This window comes from Ictidomys tridecemlineatus, unplaced genomic scaffold, assembly GCF_052094955.1.
Source record: "Ictidomys tridecemlineatus isolate mIctTri1 unplaced genomic scaffold, mIctTri1.hap1 Scaffold_97, whole genome shotgun sequence".
NCBI classification, from domain to species: domain Eukaryota; kingdom Metazoa; phylum Chordata; class Mammalia; order Rodentia; family Sciuridae; genus Ictidomys; species Ictidomys tridecemlineatus.
Genome location: NW_027526179.1, coordinates 862,238 through 875,904, shown reverse-complemented (window position 1 = coordinate 875,904; position 13,667 = coordinate 862,238). Strand labels below are relative to the sequence as shown.

The window sequence follows — 13,667 nt, the reverse complement described above, 5'->3', positions numbered from 1 at the left end:
AAGAGGAAAACCATATAATAGCTTATGCCATTTTTAACCATGTAAAATAAATTTTAAGTCACAAACACATTTTGAATGTATCTTTCAATCTCTACAGGACACAAGGCAATGCTGAAGTTACTTAACTTCTAATTTTAAAATAGCATTTAAATAAAGGTGATGTCAGCTAGGAAGATAGATTTTCAAGAAAAGGCAGATTTATTATTTTATTCAAAGCAACAGTAGTTTTCCCTCTAAAGCCTTTTTTGTATTTATTCTATTAGTAAGTTATAATGCGTTCTACGTAGTTTATCTGAGCAGTTCTGAACCCACCCATAGTTGCCTCTCCTTACATCCATCTGATTGATTGTACCACGTCTGTAGCAAAGCCCAAGGTAGCTGCCCATATACAGGTTGTGTAGAGAATACTGTCCCTTGATTCAAGTATACTTTTGTATCTCAAAAGTTTTAGAAGTCCTCTCCAGCAAGTTGTGTTTGAATTTAGTTACTAAAATCATTTCATTTGTGAAGCAGTAGTGTTTCAACCTGAAAGTATTATTGCTATAGTTGTAATTATTGTCCAGTAACTCATCTCCTCCCACACTAGAAAGTAAATTTAAACAACTAATTTGTGAGATACAGATTGCTTTGTGTTAACTGCTTCAAGATAAAATCACCTTTTTTTTGGGGGGGGGAGGTTTGGTCATTCAGGTCTGAATTAAAGCTAAGCTGATGACAATGTTCAATTTAAGTTTGTTTAATGCTGATGAAAGACATTCATACAAAGCATCCTCTTTTTTTTTTCATATAACCCCATTCTTTGGTGGAAGCTGGGGTTGTGGCTCCGTGGTAGAGTACTTGCCTAGCACAGGCAAGGCCCTGGGTTTAATCCTCAGCACCACATAAATAAATAGAGGTTAAAAAAAGCATTCTTATGTGAAGGATGCTAAATGTTTCTTCATATAAATTATCACTTTGAGGGGCTGGGGTTGCATGTGAGGCACTGGGTTTGATCCTCAGCACCACATATAAATATAAAGGTACTGTGTCCATCTACAACCAAAAAAAAAAAGGTTTGTTTTTTTTAAATTATCACTTTGATATACATGTTTTATAGTATGAGAGAACAGAAAGAACAATGTATCCGTTTTGCTACATTTTAATAGCAGATTTTAAGGGAGCAACATCAAACATCAGTAACATCAAACAAAAAGGTACTGAGTACTCCACAGGGTACAGACTGCTGCCAAGCACCTTGGAAAGTTTACATGACATGGAGAAGATGAGGCCCTTCTCTTGAGAAGTTTACAGTCTGGAAATTTTGACTACTCAGAGTTTCAGTTGAGTGAACATTTTATTAAGGCAAATTCTTCATTTCCTAGAACTACTGTAGACTGAACTATGTTTGCACTTGTGAAATTAACCCAATCCAGATGAAAGAAAAGATTAAATTTGGTTGATAATTCTTTCAGGCTCATATAGTTTTATGAGTCTAGTAAACAAAACTGACCTAACAGACAACTGAAGAATTAAAGACTAGATCTCTTGAAGTACAAGGGCTAAAACAACTGTTATTTGTTTTAAAAAGCAAATGGATGGTATGATTAGGGTTTACACTAGTTTAAAAATAGGCCAAGTATTGCATTCCCTTCATGCATTGTTCATTTAAAATAGTGAATATTAAAATACGTGGGTTCTACATGTAACCCACAAAAAAGCTCCTCACAAATCTTTATGTTCTGTGTATCAAATATGCACCTTGTGTACTATGAAAGTTTTATTTATGTCTCATCAAGTTAAAAGTAATGTAAATAGTGAAATTATAATAGGCTAATGACCTGCATATTTTTATATGAATGTCAATATATCTAAATAGGAAATAAATGGCAGTCATATGTACCTATATTAAAAAAAATAAAATATCTTTCCAGATTTTTCATACTTGCCGAAGTCTGGCTTGGCACAAATCAGGAGCCACTTGTCAAAAAGAAACTAACTTTATTTTTAGAACTACAAACGCCAAACAAAACAGCTCCTCAGGGAAAAAACCCTCAGAGCCCAACTGCCACCACCGGCTTCCACAAGCCTCTCACCCCCACACCAGCCTCTCAGCCTCCCACAATCCTCCTGCTCTTGAGGCCGATTGGCTGGGTTGCATGGGCAGAGCCAAAGAAGTCACCCAATGAGCAGCTCCGTGGAGGAGCCAATCAGCTAGATGTTGCTGGGGCCGCTGTGAGCCAATCATCAGCTGGCAGTCTGAAGGGCAGGGAAACAGCCCAATGAACATCACCGCAGAGGAGCCAATCAGCTAGATGTTGCTGGGGCCACTGTGAGCCAATCATCAGCTGGCAGTCTGAAGCTTGCTGGCAGCTGGAAGTTTGCTGGGGCCCCTTTGGCTGTGGCTCTCAACACATACTCATCACTTTATAAAGACAAGGTATGCAGGTTTTAAGGTTTCACAATCAGTTGTCAGAAAAACAGCAGTTGTTCCTAAAGTATCTCATTAGCATCTGACTCAATTTTTTAGATGACATGATTTAGAAGACGTAAACCCACCCCAAAATTTGTAATTATTCTGAGAGAGATGGTTTTAATGTTAACCCTAGAATCATTAATGTTAACCCTAGAAACAATAGCAATGTGATGTAGAACAACTAATCAACATGACTAAAAATGTGCTCACTTTCAGAAAAACAATCTGGTCATCTGGAAAAAAAAATCACAGCTACAATCTGGGGAACACTCCCATATAGGATATTGATCTGATCAAGGCACACTATTTCTAAGTAGAACTATCAGATGAGGGTGAATTTAGGCCAGCTCTAAGGAACAGCCTATAAGACAGACCATAACTAATCCAATTTCCTTTCAAAGCAATCTGGTACTATCCTACCCACTTCAATTCAAAAGTTTGAAGTTAATTCAAATCAAAAGACCATATTGGAGCAAAAGTGAGCAAATGTGTAAATCCTAGAACATTCTTATTGCTGTATTAAGTTTGAAGATGAGCATACCTACCACAGCAGTATTGTTCCAGGAAGCAGGGTAGGAACAGTGGTAAATTAGGAAATAGACTATTAATTGCACAATTAATAGGAAAGTAAAAACAAGTTTCAAAATCTACAATAAACCTGTATCCAAAGGAGTCATAACAATGAGGTGCTGGACTTTAGTTCTGTGGTACAGCTTTGCAATGGACTCACTGGCCTATAGGTACGGCTCACTTCCTGCCTCCTGAAGGATGAATATGCTACACAGAGCTATGATGGTTTCTACTGAGTGGTAAAATAACAGAAATTAGACATTACTCATGTCAGAATCATTCCTTGTGCAAAGTTTGATGTAGATGAAGATAAAGTGGTTTCTTGGTCAATAACTGCAATTTCTTTTAAAGTCAGTGGGTTTCTTGTATCTGTAACCACAATAGATTTAAAATACTTTGATGATTGATCTACTCCAATGTTACATTCTCGATAAGAGGGACTAAGAAGAAACATGAACTAGTAACCATTAGAACAGTATGAATCCTATATGTATATCACTTACAGTTCTAATACAGTTGGCCCAGGTTTAATCTCATCCATCTCCATGAAAGCAAAACATTTGGTGCTGGTAAACCTTTTTGTAAGCTTGTAGTGTTTGAATTCAAAGAAGATAGCTGCACCTAAGGAATTAAAACAAACAACATAAGCCAGAGACCACACATTTCTTATGTGTCACCAGAAGCCTATGATTTTACAAAGTAACGTGTCAAACAGTCTGATGACACAACTGTTGATAACTCACTGTGGCTGTCACTCCAAGCTCTGGTACTAGCATGTCTGAGTGACATTTCTCCATATCATTTAATTCTACAAAGTACAACAAAATTGTATAGCAAGAATGTAAGTTATGTACACAGGTAGAATCATAAACTACCAAAGAATATAAAATATTAAATACCACAAGAAAAACAGAGGTTACTTAAGTATCAGCAGTACCTATAAAAATGGTTTCAATAAGCACCTATATTAGATAGAATAGAAATTTAAGAGTTCCTTTAAAAAAAATTCTACCTTATATCATTTCTCTCCCTCCTGAAACAACCACGCCCAGATTGTCCTTTCCATATTCTTACAAACTAACTGCCAGTTATACTATCTTTTTACCCAATGCATCTTATTGAAAGAAAAAAAATAATTTAACTGTTAGAAAGTAATCATTAGGTTCCTAAAAGGTCTTAAGGTAATTATTAGGGAACCTGCTTCCTTAACTCTGTATTATGAGAAAAACTTCCCTATCAAATAATATTTAACCACATTATTACACAACTAGATAATGCAACTGCTAATTCTCATATTTTAAAAAAATTGATTTGACTTTAAGTCAATATTCATAACTATGTGACATAAGATCTTGTGTTAAGTACACTATGAACACAAACCCAGATAAGTACTGTGTCCTTAAGAAGTCAGTAACTGATAATTACAAACCTTTGGTTAATTTTTCAATATGCTTCTGGAGCTCAATGTCCACATTAAAATGAACATATGTATCTTCTTTTCTTGAAGCCACAGGAGTATCTTGCACAGGAGTTAAATCTATGCCATTCAGATCTGGAGAAAAGTTTCTGCTTATGAGCATTCACATATACAGACGGAAAATATAGAAACTGCAAAGGTTACAGTTCCTAAAGAGGCATGGAAAGAGCTGAGAGGAGATTCTCAGGTTAAGAGATTCCTATTTGGTGTGAGCAAGTATGTGACAGTTGTTGAAGTTCATGGGGTATGTGGAGAGAAATGAATATAGACTGGATAGGAGACCTCATGAAGGGGACAAGGAAGCCTTTACATGGCCAAGTGGACAAAACTTGATCTTCATAGTGAAGTGGTAAAAAGAACAAACATGTTTTTCTTAGGGAATAGCCCACTATATTTTTCTATGCAAAAAAAAAATCTGGAGTATTTAATTTGCCACAATGGAGCTCTGCCACCAATTTCTAACTTTGATCAAGTATGACTTATTTAGAAAAGCCTTTAAACCTAACCTTATCATAATTTCCCTGTTAAGAACCAAAAATGGATGAGAACAGCCAACAAAAACCCTTTTGTTAATGAATAATTTTTCATATATATTATCTAAATTCTGGTTATACTGTTTACAACATACCCTGAATTTACAACAACCAGATGGTACGTTATATATAGTTTTAATTTTCTGGTTTTTAAAATCTCAGTTTAGTCAAATGCAACATGGACTCATTTAATAACTCCTCAGTGTTTATGTGTTATTCATTTATGTGTCTCAAAAAGCTCAAAAACAATTTAGTACATTTAATAATTAAAAAATATTTACATAAAAATATTTCAGTTTAACATATGCAAAGGTAATTTAACATTTACAACATCATTAAATATTTTTGTGTTTTAAGTATACTTTCTGAATGAGTATGCAGTTTTACAAATGGCCTATCAAACAATGTAAATATTTTCCAGTATACTATATATTTGATAACTGGTAACATCGGAATTTAAAAGTGTACCAGTATTAGTGCTGTGGATTCTGTTCTTTAAATAAATGTTTTTCTTTGTGGTCAATTGATAAAAGTTCCTCCATTTAATTTCAGCACCAATCTGTTCCTTTGGTGCAAAACTATAGATTAAAATAAGCCGTTTGTACTAACTATAGTTATTTCTGTAAAATGGTATAATTTATTCCTTAATCACATCATCATCCCACGGGATTGCTTTCAGGGCATGGATGTTATGGACGCACCCTACTTCCCTGTCCCCTGATTTTCATCTGCCTCTGTAGGACTCACCTAAGTAGATACCTCAGTAGCACAGGAAGAAGAAGGGGTTGAAGCAGGAGAGATGGGAAAACAGGACATGGGGCTTTGTGGAGAGAAATGAATATAGACTGGGTAGGAGAAGGTGAGGGGTGCTATTGTTAATCTACATCCTGAAGGCTGTAGCTGCTTTTAAGGACAATGTGTATGTTTAGTCTGCACGTTAGATGGAATCTGAAGAGCAAAAATCTATACAAACTCAAAAGCAAAAGTGAGTGTATAAGTAGGAAATATTTTTTGTAAGTCTTTCGAACTATGTTCTGTTATGATCTCTTCTAGGATTTTGCCTCATTATAGAATGCATTAAAGTAAGTTGTCACATATACAAGATCATCCCCTGTCAAAAACTTTGTCCCATATGAGAAAAAACATAATGCAATTTGCCAGTTATTTACCCTTTACACTAACTGTAATATAGGGATCGATGCACTGTCCAGTATCTTTCAGACCAATTTTCTCAATCCTGATAGTGAGTAATGTCATTCCCGGTTCTGATGGCAACCTTGGTAATAAAGTACCTGGCAACAGAGAAACCTCAATAAAAGTTAGCTCCACCAATAATGCAGAGTAAATACTTTGACAAACAGAAGATATAGCCTACCTCTTAGGAACTAGCTAGGCATTATGTATTTTTATTTCCAAAATTCATGAACATCTGATGTTATACATTTTTAGAAAAATATTTAAATTTACACATAATATATCTGCATTTCCCAATCATACAATCACCTTTAAGCAGAAATAATAATTTCTATAATAATAGTATATAGTATGTATAATAAAAGTATGTTAAAAACATCACTTGAGGAAGCCCAATGATACCTAATAGTATAATATGCTCACATAATATTTATATTCAATATGTACTTCTATATTATATTCAGCATCTTAATATGAAGTGGTAGAACAAAGACAAGAAAAGCTTTTAAAATACTTGTTATACTGTTCTAAAGTCTGAGACATTTAATATCACAGTTGATCAATACATTCTTCTCTTTAGTTACTCCTAATAAAGAAAATAATTTACAATTTGATATTTATGTTTTAATTTAACTATATAGTCTAACTTCTATTCTTCATTCTATTTTGTATGATTTATTCCCTCAGAAATTAGTACTATACAGACTGACATATAAAATGGCCATTTGTATAACTGAACATTTTTTCCAAAACCAACTAAAATTTTTAAAACTAAAACCCACCCAGAACAACATGACAACATTCACCCACCAAGAACATATGAAGGAAGAAATCAACTGTTCAGTATGTTCCCTTTTTTGAAACTACCAATAGAGAACAGATGCAAATAAGCTGATTTTAATCAAGTATGTATACAGAACCTCAAAATACACTTAACAAAAGATTTTGGTTGATGTTTTTCAAGTTTCTATTCAACAATGTGTTATGCTACTTTTAATGATGAGTTATTTGAAATACATGAAGTAATCAACACACTACATTTGAAAATACACATTTGATTGATGGCAAATGTGGCTTGAGGAAATTTTGGGAGGTGATGGGAATGTTCTGAACTTGTATAGTGATGGCAGATGCAAAACTCTATAGAGGTGTCAAAAATCGATGAATTTTATACTTACAGAAGGGAAATGTTATGAAATGCAAATTGTACCTCAACAGTGCTGTTAAAAATGTATTACTTTCTAATTTAAACAAATATGAAGACAATACAGACAAATGCAATAATAGGAAGGCCTGGAGGCTGCATTCCACTGTTGCATTAACAAACCTAAATGGGCTCAGGCTGATATCATTAAATATATACATAATACCTTTTATGCATCTTCTTTGATTGACAAATGAGGGTACTTTTAGAAGAGGTGCTTGTACCTGGACATCTGGGATGAACTTCAGAAAGTTAAGAAACACTTCTGAAATTTTATGAAAAATGTGAATATGTATACATTTATATTTATATACATACATATTCATATGTATGTATATCATATATGAATTTTTCTGCAGAAAAGTTCATTCTATTATGTAGTACATGGCTGTATAAATATGCTACAGTTTATGTACACATTCTTGTGTTGATAGACATTTGAATTACTTCAAGTGTTTGGATATAGTTAACAGGCTATTATAAATACTCTTCTAACATCTTCTAGTGCCCATAAGCACCCATTTCTGAAACAGGGGAATCACTAAGTCACCTGGCATGTTACCTCCATACCTACTATGTAATGACAATCCATTTCCCAAGGTGGTTGTGCCAACTTTTATTCCTAGCCCAAGTGCAGTAGTGTTCCCATTGCTCCACATCCTCACTAGGTACTGTTTTCTCAGATTCTTCATGTTAGCCAATTTTGGTATAAAGAGATCAATCATTTTAATTTGCATTCCTCTGAAGATTAATAAGGTTGAGCACCTTTTAGAATAAATCAAATGTATGATTTCCTCTTTTCTGAAGTGTGTTCAATTATTTTGCTCGATTTTCTATTGAGATGTCTATCTTATTGAGCTGTAGGAGGTCTCTATTATTTTGCTGGACAAATGTTTTACAAATAGCTTCTTAGTAGTTTTCCTTTATAAAGACTTTTTGTTGAAGTAGAGCATATACATTTTAAAATGCACAAATTGTTAGTACAGTTTGCTGAACTTCCACAAAGTGAATACACCTGTATAACTAGTATCAGATCTAGGAAAGATATGATCAGCCTCCTGGGAGTGTCCTTCCCCCCACCCTATCCAATTCACTCTTCCAAAAGATAGCAACCATTGCTAACTTCTAACACCAAGTGTTAGTTTTGAATGTTAAGAATGACTTTTCTCTGCCATGGTGTCTTCTGATTATGATAAATACTTACTTCTAGTAATATTCAAATTTCTTAATATCTTCCTTTACAATCAGTGCTTTTTATGTCATATTTAAGAAAACTTACCCCACTCCAAAATCATAAAGGTATTATCTTGAAAGCATAGTTTTGCCATTCACACTTAATTCTATATGTCACATAGAATTATTGACTACGGTGTATAGTAGGAGCTTTAATTTTATTCAATTTCACATAAATACTCAATTGTCTCAGCACTACTCATTAAAAAGACTGATATTTTCCACCACTGATCTGCAGTCCCACCTCAATCATAAATCATGTGGCAATCACTTTCTGAGTTTTCTATTCTGTCTTACCGGACTGTTTATCCTCTTACCACTAATACAGTATCTTAATTCTACAGCTGTATAAAAGGTCCAGGAACTGTAATAAAAATTCAGATGAGTTTCAGAAAGAGTCTATCTTTATAAACTGCTTCTTCTAATTTATGAACTAGTATATATCTTTACATTTTAAAAATCATAACAATTATTTAATAGAATTTTATTTGACCTAAAAGCCTTCAGAAATAAAGACCTACAGATCCAGGGAAAACTCCTGTTTTTTTTGTTTATGTTCCATGAAGAATGTATGGCCATGTAGAAATGACTGGAAAAGGGGGTGTGAGCTAATGGTAAAAGGCTGCCAGGGTCCCAGCAAGCCCTGTCTGGTCAGATTCTTCTTGGCCTCTCTGTATAGCTTTCTTTCCTTCTGGACCTAAGGCAGGTCCTGTCTGGAATGAGGGTTTGTAAGGGAGGGGTAAGGGAGGGTAGGGGGACAGTAAGGGAATAGCAGGGAGGGAAGGAAAGAGAAAGAGAAAGAGAGAGAGAGCGCTTTCTAGGTTTTATGACTGGCTTTGGGAGAGAAGGGTGAATGGACAGGAGGGCAGGAGGAGAGCAGAGGCTTTGCTGCTGAGGTTGCTTTTGGGATTCCAATCTCCTTCAGTTAGAAGTTCTCAGCAGGCCAAAACCTCACCCTTTGGGCTATCATATTCTGATCTGACCCTGCCCACCTTCCCCCTCTCTCTCTCCCTCCTCCTCCCTTTCTCCTTTTAAGAAGGGAATGTGTAGATCTTTCCATCTTCTAAGATCTTCTTTGATTTCTCTCTTTAGGGTTCTGTAGTTTTCATTGTATAGATCTTTGACTTCTTTCATTGATTCTCAAGTATCATTTTTTTTGAGGTTATTGTGAATGGAGTAGTTTTCCTCATTTCCTTCTCAGAGGCTTTGTCACTGATATACAGAAATGCCTTTGATTTATGGGTATTGATTTATATCCTGCTCCTTTGCTGAATTCATTTACTATTTCTGGAAAGATCGACCTTGCTCTTGGATAGGCAGAATTAATATTATCAAAATGACCATACTACCAAAAGTGCTATATAGACTTAATGCAATTCCAATCAAAATCTCAATGGCATTCCTCATAGAAATAGAAAAAGCAATCATGAAATTCATCTGGAAAAATAAGAGACCAAGAATAGCTAAAGAAATCCTTAGCAGGAAGAGTGAAGCAGGGAGTATTGCTATATGAGACCTTAAACTATACTACACAGAAATAGTAACAAAAACAGCATGGTTTCAGCACTAAAACAGACTGATAGGCCAATGGTACAGAATAGAGGACACAGAGACTAACCCACAAAATTACAATCATCTTATTTTAGACAAAGGTGCCAAAAACATGCACTGGAGAAAAGATAGCATTTTCAACAAATGGTGCTGGGAAAACTGGAAATCCATATGCAATAAAATAAAATTAAACTCATAACTCTCACCATACACAAAACTTAACTCAAAATGGATCAAGGACCTAGGAATTAAGCCAGAGACTCTTCGTCTAATAGAAGAAAAAAGTAGGCCCTAAACTTCATCATGTGGGTTAGACCACAACTTCCTTAATAAGACCCCTATGGCACAAGAATTAAAACCAGGAATCAATAAATGGGATGGATTCAAACTAAAAAGTTTTTTTGTCAGCAAAAGAAAATAATCCGTGAGGTGAACAGAGAGCCTACATCCTGGGAGAAAATTTTTACCCCTCACACATCAGATAGAGCACTAATCTCTAGGGTATATAAAGAACCCAAAAGCTAAGCACTGAAAAAACAAGTAACCCAATCAAAAAATGGGCCAAGGACTTGAACAAACACTTCTCAGAAGAGGATATACAATCAATCAACAAATATATGAAAAAATTTTCAACATCTCTAGCAATCAGAGAAATGCAAATCAAAACTAAGATACAACTCCAGTCAGAATGGCAGCTATTATGAAGACAAACAACAATAAGTATTGGAGAGGATGTGGGGAAAAAGGCACACTCATACATTGCTGGTGGGACTGCAAATTGGTGCAGCCAATCTGGAAAGCAGTATGGAGATTCTTTGAAAATCTGGGAATGGAACCACCATTTGACCAAGCTATTCCTCTCCTTGGACTATACCCAAAGGACTTAAAAACAACATACTACAGGGACACAGCCACATCAATGTTTATAGCAGCACAATTCACAATAGCTAAACTGTGGAGCCAACCTACATGCCCTTAAGTGGATGAATGGATTTTAAAAAATGTGGCATATATACACTATGAACGTTTTTAAAAGAGAATAAAATCATGGCATTTGCAGGTAAATGGATGGCATTGGAGAAGATAATGCTAAGTGAAGTTAGTCAATCCCCCAAAAACAAATGCCAAATGTTTTCTCTGATATAAGGAGGCTGACTCATAATAGGGTAGGGAGGAGGAGCATGGGATGAATAGATGGATTCTAGATAGGGAAGAGGGGAGTGAGGGAAAGCAAGGAGGCAGGGGATTAGCCTCCTAATGAATGTGATGGACATCATTATCCAAAGAACATGTCTGAAGACACAAATTGGGTGTCAACCTACTTTATATAGAGAGATACGAAAAATTGTGGTATATATGTGTAATAAGAATTGTAATGCAAAAAAAACCAAGTACATGAATAACGTGAATTGGCGTGAACATACTTTATACAAAGATAAAAAAATTGTGCTCTATATGTGTAATAAGAATTGTCCATTGTCGTGTATTAAAAAAAATAAAATCAATAAAAGAAAAAGAAGGAAATGGGGAGTGGGTAGGGAAAAACTGTGGAATGAACCCAAACTAACTTTCCAATGCACATATGTGAATACACTATAATGAAACTCATCATTTTGAATATCTATAAGATACTAATTTTAAAAAATGTAAATAAATAGATCAGTAAAGTGAATGAAAGGGAACAGTGGGAGGGAGGATGAGGAGGGTGAAGGGACTGAACTGGAGCAAATTATATTCCATGCATTTATAATTAGTCCAAATGAATCTAATGTCAAGAATAACTATTATGAACAAATGAAAAAAAGAATAATGACTTCACTGTTTTTATAAAATGCATTCTCATAAACAATTCAATTGAGAGAAATGAAAAAAGTAAAAGAGAATGTATAATTCAACATCTCACAAACCATAACAATTATTAAGTCACTCTTCCATCTTTTTCTCTAATTTCAAGATGGCTCCAGTTTCATTTTCTTTTGATATTCTTTTATTTTTTCAACAAAGGTTTATTTTCTACATAAAATTCTTATATTTCTTTTGTTGAATTTATAATAAGGTCCTTGATATTATTTAATACTACTATAAATATTATAATAGTTCATTTTCTAAGCAACTATTACTTGTTTGAGATAGAATTGATTTGTCTGTACAGATTTTATATCCAGGAACCGCATTATCTTATTAATGAGTTATGAATAGGTTTTTGCATATATTCTCTATATATTCATAAATATGCAAATAAAGAACATCCCCCGTTTTATATTTCATTTTCTTGTCCTAGTGCAGTAGCTAGGGCTTCCAACACAATGCTGATGAAAAGAAGTAATAGATAATCTTGTTTTGTTCAAATTCATCATTAAATGATTTTGGGCTGTAAATGTCATGTAGCCATGTTTTATCAAGTTAAGGATGTTTTTCTGTTCTTTGCCAAGAATTGTTTAAAATCAAGGCTGTATTTCAAATTTAACTGAAAACTTTTTCTGCATTGTTGACAACTTTATGAAATCTTTCCCCTTAATCTGCTAATGTGAACTACCTTGATAAATTCTGCTAACAATAATTTGAAAAATCACTCATTAGTTCAGGGAGATTTTCTGAATTATTTTCCACAGCATCCTATGTTTATTCAGTCAATCTTCATTTGGCAGTTACATTATTTCTATTTTTTTATCATTATAAAAAACACCTAAACAGAGAATCTTGTGTATATGCATATGTTTTCCCCTCTTTTTCCTGTATTTTGGGGGTGCATCTTCAGAGTAAATTCTCAGGAATGGGATTGCTAAGGAAAAAATATGTACTTATATGTTGTTAGAGAATGCTCAATTCCCCTCCAAAGGAACTGTACCATTTTTCTATTCCCACCAGTGATTAATAAGTATCTATTTCCCCTAAGACTCTCCAACAGTAGCTTTAATTTATGTTTTTATTAAAAATAAAGTTGAGTATCTTTTTATATGTTTAACGGGTATTTTTAAAATGTGTGTGTGTGTGTGTGTGTATGTGTGTGTGTGTGTGTGTGTGCACGCTCACGCGCTTGCTCATATTGTCTGTTCCTCTCATGTATTCTGCTTTGGTTATTACAATTAAAATTTTTCTTTATACATTAAGAATGTTGGGTTGGGATGTAGCTCAGTGGCAAAGTGTCTGCCTTGCATTTGCAAAATCCTGGAATCGAACCCCAGTTCTAAAAAAGACAAAAAAGAACCCACCCCACCCCACCCCCAAAAACCCCCAAGAATGTTACCTCTTTTATGTATTACCTCTTTACTACCTGTTTTGACATTCAAAAGATGATTGCTTTACAACTTTCAAAAAGTCTTTTTGATGTTAAGATTATTTTTTGCCAAGTTGATATTAAACTTGTTGTTACTTTGGGGTGAGTCAATTTTATAAGCTGTCATTATCTAGATCTTTCAGTTGAAATGGTAGGGCTGATGCTACATTCCTTAC

General features: G+C 34.5%; 1 long non-coding RNA gene across 1 annotated transcript; it reads right to left on the bottom strand.

Moving 5' to 3' along the window:
- Positions 1-3,536: 3,536 nt before the first annotated feature.
- LOC144374950 (uncharacterized) lies at positions 3,537-6,244 on the bottom strand. Its single transcript, XR_013434176.1, has 3 exons — positions 6,202-6,244; positions 4,452-4,574; positions 3,537-3,643 (listed from the first exon to the last, which is right to left on the bottom strand). It is a non-coding gene; the product is annotated as an uncharacterized LOC144374950 (long non-coding RNA).
- Between the last annotated feature and the right edge of the window lie 7,423 nt (positions 6,245-13,667).